The sequence below is a fragment of the Aphelocoma coerulescens genome, unplaced genomic scaffold (assembly GCF_041296385.1).
Source record: "Aphelocoma coerulescens isolate FSJ_1873_10779 unplaced genomic scaffold, UR_Acoe_1.0 HiC_scaffold_46, whole genome shotgun sequence".
NCBI lineage: Eukaryota > Metazoa > Chordata > Aves > Passeriformes > Corvidae > Aphelocoma > Aphelocoma coerulescens.
The window spans coordinates 261,471-274,982 of record NW_027183804.1 but is presented as its reverse complement, the minus strand read 5'-3'; positions in this window follow the sequence as shown (position 1 = coordinate 274,982).

The following is a 13,512-nucleotide window of genomic DNA, read 5'->3' as shown; positions in this document are numbered from 1 at the left end:
CCTGTAAATTCCTAGCCTTGTCTAAGGAGAGATTGACACGGTCTCTTTGTAAAGACACATCTATCTTACTCCTTTCACTCCCACACCTTCCTTGCGGTGGAACGGCTCTCCCCGGCACATCACCTGGCACAAAACCCCCGTATACGCACACACACACCTGCACTTACCCTGCACTCCACTGCACACACACACACACACACCTCCCGCACACTAACACCCCCTCCACATCCCCACCATGCTACTTGCAGTGGCCCCGCCCCTGCCATCCCCACCGGCTGGCAGCACCCACTCCTCGCATGCTTCCCCATGCCTTGCATTTCCTTGCTGCCCCCTCTGTAGCCTTCCCTCAACCTGCCTTTTCTCCCCTGCCTTGCACTGACTTGCTCACCCATCCCCCACCTGACTTCCTTTCACATTCGTCTAGGTCTGGCCTCACCTTTCCTTTTCCTTCTAGGACCCTCATTGCCTTGCCTCGCCTCGCAAAGCCACCACTTGCCTTGCCTTGCCCTTGAACCCCTCCCTTGCCTTGCATGACCTTGCTCACCCCTCCCCCACCTGGAATTCAACACCCCTTTTCAATGACATTTCTGGGCCTTGCCCTGCCCTTTCTGCTCCTCCGAGGAATCTCAAAGCTCTCAAGCATCTCCGGTGTTTCAGGATCCCATGAGAGGAAGACCAGGGGAGGACGCATGTTGCCACACTCATCTCTGTGGGCAGCCTTTGTCTGGGAGCAATCCTTGCATGTCTTGAACCTTGGAGGGGCAATTCACATTTTGCCCTTGAGCTCGGGGACCAGAAAGAGAGTTCTTTTGCATACAAGGGAAAGCAGGTAGCTCAAGTCTTTTAGGTACAGAGGAGAGATGACCCACGCGGGATCAAGGCCACACAGAGCACTTGGTCCTGGCCACTTTTGTGTACCAGCAGTCCTTGAATGTACTTCTCACCTGCCTTGCCTGGCCTTGCCTTGGCAACACAACAGTTGCCTTGCCTTGCCCTGCTAGCCCTCTGGAGCCTTGCATTCCTTTGCACGGCCATGCCCAGCACATGACCTGCCTACTGTTTTCCTCCAGGGCCTTGGCTTGCTGAGCCCTTCCTGTTTCTGCCTGGCCTTCCCATCAGTGGCCCTTCCTTTCTACAGCCAGCCTTGCCTCTAACTTCTGGACCTTCTCTTGTCTACCACTCCATTTGCTTTCCCCTCACTGCTCTGGCCTTGCCTACCTCTCCCTTGACTTGCCCACAATTGCCTGCACTCGGTTTGCAGCGCCTTGCCTGCATGGAAGGCAAGGGAAAGAGTGGTAGGCCGGGCAAAGCAAAGCCAGCAAGTTGTAGGCAGTGCGAGGCAAGGCAGACGTAGGCAAAGGAAGCAGAGCAAGGGTACCTTAAGAAGAACTAGACAAGGCAAGGCCAAGAGACTCGGAGTGCCTTTCCTTGGGAAGGCAAGGACATAGTGCCAGTGTTGCTGGAGCAGATGTTAAAGTACTGTGGGGAGGAATAGTCCAGCAAGACATTTCTCTTCTGGCCCCTGTGCGTGTGGGGGCAATTGTTGGACATATTCAATACTGGAGGCGGATCAGTCGCTGGATGTGTTGTATTTTGGAGGAGGGGATGCCGTTTCTTTGGAGATGGGCTTGTAGTTGCTCTCTTTGGCAAGGAAGGCAGGTTTGGATGTGCACATCAGGTACTCCTAGGGATTTTAAAGGCTTTTCCCAACAGGCAGAGCTCTCTCTGGGTTCGAGCTGTTGAGCTGTCAGTGGGAATGCAAAGGCCAAGCTCTTAAGCTATTTGTCCTGGTGCCTTCAGTGTGTGAGCAGTCCCTGGTGCCGTTGCCTTTGGATCCTGACTCTGGGAGAGGGAAGGCTTAGGATGGTACCTAGAGCTGAGAAGGAGAGTGCTGAGAACAGCGTGTGTGCTGCTAGTTTGAGGGGTGCAGGTGAAGTTGTAGGCAGCAAGATCTTCCTCAGCTGGCACTGTTTTGAGCCCTGTTTTTGCCAGATGGTTTCAAGTTGGTGGGCGGAATCTGCGAGAGGGAAAAGATTTGTATGGGCCAAAGAGGTGTGGTGTAAAGAAGAGTGTGCTCTTGGAAGGGGAAGATGAGGGCAACCTTTTTGTCCTGACACCGTTGATTTGAGTTCAGGGCCGTTTGCAAGTTGCCTCTGTCTGCCCTTGGGGTGGTTTTGAGCTGGGCCAGGTGCTTGGCCTTCTTTTGCAAGTCTGCAGCGCCGTCGTGTGGTTGTTTCCATGAGCGCTGACAGTGCCCGGCAAAAAGCGCTTGGCTGGCGCGGCCCCAGTCGTGTGGAAGCAGTTGGTGGAAGAGCTCCGCTGTGCATGCTGCCTCTTGGAGACATAAAAGGATGTAACCCTGCGCGTAGCGGGGAAGCAAGACGAATCTTTTCATTGTTGGCTGAGCAGTTTCTAAGCGGCAAAAGTAAAGGCAGTTTCAGCACGGCCTCTTTCTTTCAGAACCTTTTCTGTGCCATCATGAACATGCTCAACATGCCACTCGCACCCGCTGAACTGCATCAAAGGCCCTGGAGATAGGCGCTTTCCTTCAAGCTCTCTGTAGCATCGTACCCTCCACCTCTGGCGGATCCCAAAGCCCTTCCAAACATCCAGCAGCTGCACGCAGAGAACAAGTGCTAAAACAAGGCGTTGGCCTTCCTAGTCCTTTTAAAGTCTGTGAACTAGGCGAAACATTCCAGTGAGCAGCACTTTCCTTCGCAACTATATCTAGAGCATCATCACATTCTCTCCAAGTGGGTAAGTCCGCCCTTGCAGCGCAGCGTTTGCAGCCACAGTTCGGACTGAGAGATAGGCCAGGTGAGAAAGCATTTCTTGACTATCCCTCTTCTCTGGAAGACTTGATACTCGCAGCGCAACCACGTCCACACACCTTCAGTGTGGCCAGGTTCAAGCAGCTAGAGCTCCCAGAGATGGGAGAGTCAGGAGAGAAGACGTTCCAAAAGTACCGTGTGCTTACAGCAGCATTAAAACTGTGCACAGCAGTCTGCAGCACTGTAGACTGCGGCTTCTCCGACAGACGAGCCATCCCATTGTTGCCTCTCGCAGCCTGCTTGCTAGCTGCTCTCCTGAAGAAAAGAACTAGAAGAAAAAGCCAATGCTGGGCTGCACCTTCCCCTTGCCTTACGTAAAGCCACCTAAACTCCCCGCTGCACTCTCTACTTCCCCTCTCCTTGGAAGCGACCACTGTGTTTGCTGCATCTCGAAGCCTAAAGTTAAGCGCCAAAGTTTCCAAGGATGGTTGGAAGAAGGATAAGTAGTAGCACAAGGAAGTAGTTGTCGTTGAACTTCCTCCTTCTCAATGCTAATGTGAATTGGGCAGGCAGGCGAGTGCTAGCCACGCTCCTTTCTCAGTTTGTACGCTGCGGTAACGAGTCCGGTGCTCTGCGCCTTCGTTCGGCCTCTTTAGTACCCATGTCGCTCTTTCATTCAGCCGGAGTCGAAGCGTCGTCTACTTCTCGCCCAGAGAGCACGGTGCCGGCAGCGAAATGCCCCAGCCGACTGCTTCTGCCGACACACGCCTGGTCTATGCACTTTCCCTCGCAGCGACATACAGCAGCACTTTCGGTCTTTCTTGTCGTCCAAATGTAAAGGGAAAGATTCTCTGCTATGTCCCGCCCAGAGAACAGTTTTAGGTCAACCAGCACGCCCAGAGCTTGCCCTCGACGCGTGGAAACTTGTGTTTGCACCACATTCAAGTGGTTGCCGTCTTTCCTTTACAGCCTGCAGAGCACCGTCAGACCGCCGTGCTCTCTGCACCTGCCTTCTCAGTTCTAAGTACTACCGCGCCTCTTACAGCCTTGCAGGAAGCAAAGACACGGGTAGTCATCTCGCAGAGAAGAACGTGGAAGGACGAAAGGATGATCTTCCTTTCTCCTGCTTCTTGCCTGAATTGTGGTGCTGTATTGAAAGTCTTGGCTAGCGAAAAGCTCATCCAGCAAGTGCCTCATTCCTGACGCATCTCGCTGAGCGAGAGTTTCACGAAGAGTTTAGACTCTGGAAACAGCAAGAAAATGATTGTACGTCGAGCTGAGGAAACTCCGTGCACAGCACACTGTGGATGCGTGCAGTGTTCGCGCTGAAGAGCGCCAAAACGCAAAGCCATCGCTGGGCTTCAGTTTTGTCCAGACCGCAGAAGGCAAAGAACGAAGCAACTGGGCACCGCGTTAACGTACTCAGTGGACCGAATTTCAAATGTCCAGCCAAGAGCTGCTTCACAAGCAGATTCAGCTGAGAATGCTCTGGCTGCTTCACAAAGTAAGGCGCAGCCGTTTCCATTCATCACACTACCTGGCCAGAAGCAGTATCCTACACCTTCAATGCTGCAGCGTCCATGCAGCTGGAGCACACGCAGTAGGACGCGTCGAGATAGAAGGCGGTCTTCAAGTACCCCCCTCCTCCAAGCAGCCTTGAAACTGAGCACAACACACTGCGGCTCGGGAGCTTCCTTCTCAGATAGACGTGCCGTCACGTTATTCACTCTCGCAGCTCCGTTGCCCACTTGCAGCAGCTGCTACCAAAGCAAAATGCTCCAGAAGTAAAAAGCACTGCCGGGCTGCACTTTCCCTTGCCTCACGTAAAGCACCATAAACTGTCCGCTGTGCTCTGTATTTCCCTTCTCCGCCGCATCTACCACTGTTATCTCTGCATCTCGAAGCATAAAGCTCGGCACAATTCCTCCCAGGGAACGCTGGAAGAGAAATAGGCAGCAGCACAAGTAGCTGCAAGTGGAACTTTCTGTTTTAAAACGCTAACGTGAATCCGGAAACAAGCGAGTGACAGCCAGGCTTCCTCTTGCAGCCTGTGCGATGCACACACCAGCTCGGTGCTCTGCCCTCATTCTTTAATGCTCTTCGTACCATGTCGCGCTTTCATTCTGCCGGAGTCGAAGCGTCGTCTACTTCTCGCCCAGAGAGCACGGTGCCAGCGGAGAAAGGCTCCAGAAAAACGCTCCAGGCTGCTGATTCTTCCCAAACACACCAGGGCTATGCACTTTCCTTCGCAGCGCTAAGTAGCATCACATTCTGTTTGCGTTGGAGCCGGAATGCAAAGGGAAAGATTCTCGGTTACGTCTCACTCAGCGCCCAGTTTTAGGTCACCAAGCTTACCCGGAGCTTACCCGCGACGCGTGGAAATTGGTATTTGCACCATATTCAAGTGGTAGCTTTCTTTCCTTTACAGCCTGCAGAGCGCCGTCAGATCGCGGTGCTCTCTGCACCTGCCTTCTCCCTTCCAAGTACCACCGCGCACCTTACAGCCTTGCAGGAAGCAAAGACGTGGAGAGATGTCTCGCAGAGAAGATCGTGCAAAGACGAAAAGATGTTCTTCTTTGCTTTTCCTCGTCGCCCAGATTGTGGTGCTCTACTGAAAGCGTGGGCTAACGAATGGCTAATCTAGCATGTGCTTCCCTTCTAATGCATTTCGCTGAGCGAGAGCTGAGGAAAATCCTTGCACTGTACACTATGGATGCGTGCAGTAGACACGCAGAAGAGCGGCACAGCTCATAACCATCGCACACTCCAGCCCAGAGCTCTGGGGCTGCGTTCTTCTCAATTTCCGGCGCTGGACAGAACTGAGACATTGAGCTTTGGCTCTCTTTAGTGTGTGTACTGCACGCATCCAGAGCGCGCTGTGCACAGATTCTCCTCAGCGCTACGTGCAAGCACAGACTTTCTGCTTCGCAGAGCCCAACTGTCCGCCGAAGCTCTCGCTCAGAGAAATGTGTCAGGAGAGAAGCACTTGCTGGATTAGCCTTACACTGGCCAACAGTTCCAAAGAAGCACCATAGTCTTCTTGCGAGAAAGGATAATAAAACACATGTATTGTCCCAGCAAAGTTCTCTGTGCTAGCCGAAGCCGAGAATCTTTCCCTTAAGATTAAGACCACAACGCAGACAGCATTTTGTGCTACTTAACGCTGAGAGGGATAGCCCAGGCGTGTTTCGGCAGAGGCAGAAGCCCGGAGCGTTTCTCTGCCGGCACCGTGCTCTCAGGCGAGAAGTAGACGACGCTTCGACTCCGGCAGAATGAAAAGCGCGACATGGTACGAAGAGCATACGAATGAGGGCGCAGAGCACCGAGCTGGTGTGCGCATCGCACAGGCTGCAAGAAGAAGCGTGGCTGCCGCTCGCTTCTTTGCGGATTCACGTTAGCAGTTGAAAACAAAAGTTCCACTTGCAGCTACTTGTGCTGCTACCTATTTCTCTTCCAGCTTTCCCTGGGAAGAATTGTGCTGCGAGAGTGAATAACGTGACGGCACGTCTATCTGAGAAGGAAGCTCCCGAGCCGCAGTGTGTTGTGCTCAGTTTCAAGGCTGCTTGGAGAAGGGGGTACTTGAAGACCGCCTTCTATCTCGACGCGTCCTACTGCGTGTGCTCCAGCTGCATGGACGCTGCAGCATTGAAGGTGTAGGATACTGCTTCTGGCCAGGTAGTGTGATGAATGGAAACGGCTGCGCCTTACTTTGTGAACCATCCAGAGCATTCTCAGCTGAATCTGCTTGTGAAGCAGCTCTTGGCTGGACATTTGAAATTCGGTCCACTGAGTACGTTAACGCGGTGCCCAGCTGCTTCGTTCTTCGCCTTCTGCCGTCTGGACAGAACTGAAGCCCAGCGATGGCTTTGAGTTTTGCCGCTCTTCAGCATGTGTACTGCACGCATCCGCAGTGTGCTGTGCAAGGATTTTCCTCAGCTCTCCCTCAGCGAAATGCATCAGGTGAGAAACACTTGCTGGATTAGCCTTTCGCTGGCCATGGCTTTCAGTACAGCACCACAATCTGGGCGACGAGGAGGAGCAAAGAAGAACATCTTTTCGTCTTTGCACGTTCTTCTCTGCGAGACGACTATCCGCGTCATTGCTTCCTGCAAGGCTATATTCTGCGCAGTGGTACTTGAAAGGGAGAAGGCAGGTGCAGAGAGCACCGCGATCTGACGGCGCTCTGCAGGCTGTAAAGGAAAGAGGGCTGCCACTGGAATGTGTGCAAACACAAGTTTCCACGAGTCGCGGGCAAGCTCTGGGCGTGCTTGTTGACCTAAAACTGTTCTCTGTGCCCGACATTGCTGAGAATCTTTCCCTTTACATTTGGACGACAAGAAAAGACCGAAAGTGCTGCTGTATGTCGCTGCGAGAAAAGTGCATAGCCCTGGTGTGTTTCGGAAGGGCAGTCGGCTGGGGCATTTCTCTTCCGGCACCGTGCTCTCCGGGCGAGAAGTAGACGACGCTTCGACTCCGGCAGAATGAAAAGCGCGACATGGTACGAAGAGCATACGAATGAGGGCGCAGAGCACCGAGCTGGTGTGCGCATCGCACAGGCTGCAAGAAGAAGCGTGGCTGCCGCTCGCTTCTTTGCGGATTCACGTTAGCAGTTGAAAACAAAAGTTCCACTTGCAGCTACTTGTGCTGCTACCTATTTCTCTTCCAGCTTTCCCTGGGAAGAATTGTGCCGAGCTTTATGCTTCGAGATGCAGAGATGACAGTGGTAGATGCAGCGGAGAATGGAAATAAAGAGTGCAGCGGACAGTTTACAGTGCTTTACGTGAGGCAAAGGAAAAGGTTTGCTCAGCAGTGCTTTTTACTTCTGGAGCATTTTGCTTTGGTAGCACCTGCTGCTAGTGGGCAACGGAGCTGCGAGAGTGAATAACGTGACGGCACGTCTATCTGAGAAGGAAGCTCCCGAGCCGCAGTGTGTTGTGCCCAGTTTCAAGGCTGCTTGGAGGAGGGGGGTACTTGAAGACCGCCTTCTATCTCGACGCGTCCTACTGCGTGTGCTCCAGCTGCATGGACTCTGCAGCATTGAAGGTGTAAGAAACTTCTTCTGGCCTGATAGTGTGATAGAGTGCAACGGCTACGCCTTACTTTGTGAACCATCCAGAGCATTCTCAGCTGAATCTGCTTGTGAAGCAGCTCTTGGCTGGACATTTGAAATTCGGTCCACTGAGTACGTTAACGCGGTGCCCAGCTGCTTCGTTCTTCGCCTTCTGCCGTCTGGACAGAACTGAAGCCCAGCGATGGCTTTGAGTTTTGCCGCTCTTCAGCATGTGTACTGCACGCATCCGCAGTGTGCTGTGCAAGGATTTTCCTCAGCTCTCCCTCAGCGAAATGCATCAGGTGAGAAACACTTGCTGGATTAGCCTTTCGCTGGCCATGGCTTTCAGTACAGCACCACAATCTGGGCGACGAGGAGGAGCAAAGAAGAACATCTTTTCGTCTTTGCACGTTCTTCTCTGCGAGACGACTATCCGCGTCATTGCTTCCTGCAAGGCTATATTCTGCGCAGTGGTACTTGAAAGGGAGAAGGCAGGTGCAGAGAGCACCGCGATCTGACGGCGCTCTGCAGGCTGTAAAGGAAAGAGGGCTGCCACTGGAATGTGTGCAAACACAAGTTTCCACGAGTCGCGGGCAAGCTCTGGGCGTGCTTGTTGACCTAAAACTGTTCTCTGTGCCCGACATTGCTGAGAATCTTTCCCTTTACATTTGGACGACAAGAAAAGACCGAAAGTGCTGCTGTATGTCGCTGCGAGAAAAGTGCATAGCCCTGGTGTGTTTCGGAAGGGCAGTCGGCTGGGGCATTTCTCTTCCGGCACCGTGCTCTCCGGGCGAGAAGTAGACGACGCTTCGACTCCGGCAGAATGAAAAGCGCGACATGGTACGAAGAGCATACGAATGAGGGCGCAGAGCACCGAGCTGGTGTGCGCATCGCACAGGCTGCAAGAAGAAGCGTGGCTGCCGCTCGCTTCTTTGCGGATTCACGTTAGCAGTTGAAAACAAAAGTTCCACTTGCAGCTACTTGTGCTGCTACCTATTTCTCTTCCAGCTTTCCCTGGGAAGAATTGTGCCGAGCTTTATGCTTCGAGATGCAGAGATGACAGTGGTAGATGCAGCGGCGAATGGAAATAAAGAGTGCAGCGGACAGTTTACAGTGCTTTACGTGAGGCAAAGGAAAAGGTTTGCTCAGCAGTGCTTTTTACTTCTGGAGCATTTTGCTTTGGTAGCACCTGCTGCTAGTGGGCAACGGAGCTGCGAGAGTGAATAACGTGACGGCACGTCTATCTGAGAAGGAAGCTCCCGAGCCGCAGTGTGTTGTGCCCAGTTTCAAGGCTGCTTGGAGGAGGGGGGTACTTGAAGACCGCCTTCTATCTCGACGCGTCCTACTGCGTGTGCTCCAGCTGCATGGACTCTGCAGCATTGAAGGTGTAAGAAACTTCTTCTGGCCTGATAGTGTGATAGAGTGCAACGGCTACGCCTTACTTTGTGAACCATCCAGAGCATTCTCAGCTGAATCTGCTTGTGAAGCAGCTCTTGGCTGGACATTTGAAATTCGGTCCACTGAGTACGTTAACGCGGTGCCCAGCTGCTTCGTTCTTCGCCTTCTGCCGTCTGGACAGAACTGAAGCCCAGCGATGGCTTTGAGTTTTGCCGCTCTTCAGCATGTGTACTGCACGCATCCGCAGTGTGCTGTGCAAGGATTTTCCTCAGCTCTCCCTCAGCGAAATGCATCAGGTGAGAAACACTTGCTGGATTAGCCTTTCGCTGGCCATGGCTTTCAGTACAGCACCACAATCTGGGCGACGAGGAGGAGCAAAGAAGAACATCTTTTCGTCTTTGCACGTTCTTCTCTGCGAGACGACTATCCGCGTCATTGCTTCCTGCAAGGCTATATTCTGCGCAGTGGTACTTGAAAGGGAGAAGGCAGGTGCAGAGAGCACCGCGATCTGACGGCGCTCTGCAGGCTGTAAAGGAAAGGGGGCTGCCACTGGAATGTGTGCAAACACAAGTTTCCACGAGTCGCGGGCAAGCTCTGGGCGTGCTGGTTGACCTAAAACTGTTCTCTGTGCCCGACATTGCTGAGAATCTTTCCCTTTACATTTGGACGACAAGAAAAGACCGAAAGTGCTGCTGTATGTCGCTGCGAGAAAAGTGCATAGCCCTGGTGTGTTTCGGAAGGGCAGTCGGCTGGGGCATTTCTCTTCCGGCACCGTGCTCTCCGGGCGAGAAGTAGACGACGCTTCGACTCCGGCAGAATGAAAAGCGCGACATGGTACGAAGAGCATACGAATGAGGGCGCAGAGCACCGAGCTGGTGTGCGCATCGCACAGGCTGCAAGAAGAAGCGTGGCTGCCGCTCGCGTCTTTGCGGATTCACGTTAGCAGTTGAAAACAAAAGTTCCACTTGCAGCTACTTGTGCTGCTACCTATTTCTCTTCCAGCTTTCCCTGGGAAGAATTGTGCCGAGCTTTATGCTTCGAGATGCAGAGATGACAGTGGTAGATGCAGCGGAGAATGGAAATAAAGAGTGCAGCGGACAGTTTACAGTGCTTTACGTGAGGCAAAGGAAAAGGTTTGCTCAGCAGTGCTTTTTACTTCTGGAGCATTTTGCTTTGGTAGCACCTGCTGCTAGTGGGCAACGGAGCTGCGAGAGTGAATAACGTGACGGCACGTCTATCTGAGAAGGAAGCTCCCGAGCCGCAGTGTGTTGTGCTCAGTTTCAAGGCTGCTTGGAGGAGGGGGGTACTTGAAGAACGCCGTCTATCTGGACGCGTCCTACTGCGTGTGCTCCAGCTGCATGGACGCTGCAGCATTGAAGGTGTAGGATACTGCTTCTGGCCAGGTAGTGTGATGAATGGAAACGGCTGCGCCTTACTTTGTGAACCATCCAGAGCATTCTCAGCTGAATCTGCTTGTGAAGCAGCTCTTGGCTGGACATTTGAAATTCGGTCCACTGAGTACGTTAACGCGGTGCCCAGCTGCTTCGTTCTTCGCCTTCTGCCGTCTGGACAGAACTGAAGCCCAGCGATTGCTTTTAGCTGTGGCTCTCTTCAGCATGTGTACTGCACGCATCCGCAGTGTGCTGTGCAAGGATTTTCCTCAGCTCTCCCTCAGCGAAATGCATCAGGTGAGAAACACTTGCTGGATTAGCCTTTCGCTGGCCAAGGCTTTTAATACAGCACCACAATATGGGCGACGAGGAGAAAGGAAGAACATCTTTTCGTCCTGGCACGTTCTTCTGAGCGACATGACTATCCGCGTGTTTGCTTCCTGCAAAGCTGTATTGTGCGCGGCGGTATTGGAACTGAGAAGGCAGGTGCAGAGAGCACCGCGATCTGACGGCGTTCTGCAGCCTGTCAAGGAAAGACGGCTACCACTTGAATGTGGTGCAAACACAAGTTTCCACGCGTCGAGGGCAAGCTCTGGGCGTGCTGGTTGACCTAAAACTGTTCTCTGGGCGGGACATAGCAGAGAATCTTTCCCTTTCCATTTGGACGACAAGAAAGACCGAAAGTGCTGCTGTATGTCGCTGCGAGGGAAAGTGCATAGACCAGGCGTGTGTCGGCAGAAGCAGTCGGCTGGGGCATTTCTCTTCCGGCACCGTGCTCTCTGGGCGAGAAGTAGACGACGCTTCGACTCCGGCTGAATGAAAGAGCGACATGGGTACTAAAGAGGCCGAACGAAGGCGCAGAGCACCGGACTCGTTACCGCAGCGTACAAACTGAGAAAGGAGCGTGGCTAGCACTCGCCTGCCTGCCCAATTCACGTTAGCACTGAGAAGGAGGAAGTTCAACAACTACTTACTTGTGCTACTACTTATCCCTCTTCCAACCATCCCCAAAACCACTGGCGCTTAACTTTAGGCTTCGAGATGCAGCAAACACAGTGGTCGCTTCCAAGGAGAGGGGAAGTAGAGAGTGCAGCGGGGAGTTTAGGTGGCTTTACGTAAGGCAAGGGGAAGGTGCAGCCCAGCATTGGCTTTTTCTTCTAGTTCTTTTCTTCAGGAGAGCAGCTAGCAAGCAGGCTGCGAGAGGCAACAATGGGATGGCTCGTCTGTCGGAGAAGCCGCAGTCTACAGTGCTGCAGACTGCTGTGCAGTTTTAATGCTGCTGTAAGTACACGGTACTTTTGGAACGCCGTCTCTCCTGACTCTCCCATCTCTGGGAGCTCTAGCTGCTTGAACCTGGCCACACTGAAGGTGTGTGGACGTGGTCGCGCTGCGAGTATCAAGTCTTCCAGAGAAGAGGGATAGTCAAGAAATGCTTTCTCACCTGGCCTATCTCTCAGTCCGAACTGTGGCTGCAAACGCTGCGCTGCAAGGGTGGACTTACCCACTTGGAGAGAATGTGATGATGCTCTAGATATAGTTGCGAAGGAAAGTGCTGCTCACTGGAATGTTTCGCCTAGTTCACAGACTTTAAAAGGACTAGGAAGGCCAACGCCTTGTTCTAGCACTTGTTCTCTGCGTGCAGCTGCTGGATGTTTGGAAGGGCTTTGGGATCCGCCAGAGGTGGAGGGTAGGATGCTACAGAGAGCTTGAAGGAAAGCGCCTATCTCCAGGGCCTTTGATGCAGTTCAGCGGGTGCGAGTGGCATGTTGAGCATGTTCATGATGGCACAGAAAAGGTTCTGAAAGAAAGAGGCCGTGCTGAAACTGCCTTTACTTTTGCGACTTAGAAACTGCTCAGCCAACAATGAAAAGATTCGTCTTGCTTCCCCGCTACGCGCAGGGTTACATCCTTTTATGTCTCCAAGAGGCAGCATGCACAGCGGAGCTCTTCCACCAACTGCTTCCACACGACTGGGGCCGCGCCAGCCAAGCGCTTTTTGCCGGGCACTGTCAGCGCTCATGGAAACAACCACACGACGGCGCTGCAGACTTGCAAAAGAAGGCCAAGCACCTGGCCCAGCTCGAAACCACCCCAAGGGCAGACAGAGGCAACTTGCAAACGGCCCTGCACTCAAATCAACGGTGTCAGGACAAAAAGGTTGCCCTCATCTTCCCCTTCCAAGAGCACACTCTTCTTTACACCACACCTCTTTGGCCCAAACAAATCTTTTCCCTCTCGCAGATTCCGCCCACCAGCTTGAAACCATCTGGCAAAAACAGGGCTCAAAACAGTGCCAGCTGAGGAAGATCTTGCTGCCTACAACTTCACCTGCACCCCTCAAACTAGCAGCACACACACTGTTCTCAGCACTCTCCTTCTCAGCTCTAGGTACCATCCTAAGCCTTCCCTCTCCCAGAGTCAGGATCCAAAGGCAACGGCACCAGGGACTGCTCACACACTGAAGGCACCAGGACAAATAGCTTAAGAGCTTGGCCTTTGCATTCCCACCGACAGCTCAACAGCTCGAACCCAGAGAGAGCTCTGCCTGTTGGGAAAAGCCTTTAAAATCCCTAGGAGTACCTGATGTGCACATCCAAACCTGCCTTCCTTGCCAAAGAGAGCAACTACAAGCCCATCTCCAAAGAAACGGCATCCCCTCCTCCAAAATACAACACATCCAGCGACTGATCCGCCTCCAGTATTGAATATGTCCAACAATTGCCCCCACACGCACAGGGGCCAGAAGAGAAATGTCTTGCTGGACTATTCCTCCCCACAGTACCTTAACATCTGCTCCAGCAACACTGGCACTATGTCCTTGCCTTCCCAAGGAAAGGCACTCCGAGTCTCTTGGCCTTGCCTTGTCTAGTTCTTCTTAAGGTACCCTTGCTCTGCTTCCTTT